The following is a 2,047-nucleotide window of genomic DNA, read 5'->3' on the forward strand; positions in this document are numbered from 1 at the left end:
AAGCAGCACACCAGAGCCCTTTTGTATAATTACAGGTTTCCCTTGCCAACCACGGTTTTGAGTATCCATGATTAATATTCTATATACCATTTTGGCTACCACGGTATAGAGTTTTGAGCAACCACGGTTTTCCGTGGCTACGCATCACGGTTTTGCCAAGCACAGGAACTTTCAGAAACCTAACTTTAGTGGTTGGCGAGGGAAACCTGTATATTGCAATACCACCAACCTGTCCTAACTTGCTGTGATGTGTGTTGGTCAGAGGCAGCCCCAAAAGGTTTACCAACAAGGTGAAAAAAATTTTAACATTGCTTCAATGTGAATATAATGGACAAAGTTCTAACTGATACTCTGAACCTGCAGCTGCTTCTCTGGCTAAATGTTTAATTAAATAAACAACAAAGTTTAAACCATATTTCATCACCTTCTGAGCCAGTTCCTTTTTGTTGCTGCTGTTCACTATGCCTAGGTGCAAGATGACATCTGCCATCCATTTGGAAAGATAATCTACAGAAAATCTAGAGCTACAACTTGACCTGTAACCTACAGAGAGATGCACCTGGAGAATTCACACAGAAAGTGTAGCAGCAGGCACAACAGAATGAGTACAAAAAGGGTATGCAGATAGCTGCATAAGTACATGGAATACATTGATTTCATTTCATAGACATTAGGGCTGGAAGGGACCTCATAAGATCATTGGGTTCAGCCGCCTATCCAAGGGGCAGGAAGTCAGCTAGGGTCAACGGATCCCAGCAAGATAAATGTCCAAATATTTCTTGAAAGTGTCCAGAATAGGTGCTTGCACCACCTCTGGGGCGAGTTTGTTTCAGGCCTTGGGGGCTTGGACAGCAAAGAAGCTTTTCTTTATGTCCAGCCTAAAATGGTCTTGCAGGAATTTGTGACGGTTGGACCCTGTCATCCCCAGGGGTGCTCTGGTGAACAGATGTTCCCCCAGATCCTGATGCACACCCCTTATGTACTTATAGGCTGCCACCAAGTCACCCCTGAGCCTGTGCTTCTCCAGACTGAGGCGTCTGCAGCTGGGCTAAGTCCCTCCCACCACAGGCCTCCACTTACTTCCGGCTAGGCTGGGGGTCATCAGGGGCCCTGAGGGGTCCCAGGGACACAACGGGCTTCTAACTGTACTGCAAGGAACACATTCACACAAAAACCCTGGACCAGAAGCTCAGAATTTCTACTCATAAGCCTAAGATGACATAACAATAACTACTACTGTCTACAAATGGCAGGAAAAAATGCAAGTGTTGGAGTGGGGTTGAAGTCATGATGGTCCAAGATATCACCCACAAAAATCCTTGCCTCGTACAGGGGGAAAAAAAGAAGTCATTTCAGCCTCATGAATACTGTGCAACTTTTAAGTGTCCACCTGTAGGTACAAGGAAGATGGCACGACTGTTCTTACATTACAGAAAACAGCCTTTCCGTTTGACATGGCTACAGGCATTTGTTAGACTAGTATGAAAAACAAGATGTTCCTGTTTAAGCAAGTAAAAAAAGATGACCTCATCTAAACATGCAAAATTCCATGGAGGGAAAGTTATCTTTTCTGATTTACAGGATTCATAGGACAGTTACATTAATAAAAAGAAAAATGTCAACTTCCAAATACTGATAAAGATACCAGCATAACAGCTTGGTACTGGTATTCAACTCGTGACTTCCAATAAAGCTAGCTACTTACAATTGGAATACATTTCCTAGTATTAAGCCTCAAGAGCACCAGTGAAGTTTTATGCATATTCTGGGGAAGACACAAAGCCTTTGCAAAAATAAGAGAAAGAAAGATGAATTAATCTGCAATCATAAAATTGTTCCAATACAGTGTTGTGAATTAATTTTCAGTGTGATAATACATGTTATTCAACTGATGCAACAGCATATTAGTATAATTAAAACCTAAAGTTAAATCTATTATTTATATTAACAACTGACAGCAGTAGATGACTCACTGAAGGACGCACAGGCAGTGAAGACATTTGTAATAAAAACAGGTCTTAGAAATTGAGTTCCACTTGTATTATTT

This window comes from Alligator sinensis, unplaced genomic scaffold (genome assembly GCF_000455745.1).
Source record: "Alligator sinensis unplaced genomic scaffold, ASM45574v1 scaffold969_2, whole genome shotgun sequence".
In the NCBI taxonomy this organism is placed as follows: Eukaryota; Metazoa; Chordata; order Crocodylia; family Alligatoridae; genus Alligator; species Alligator sinensis.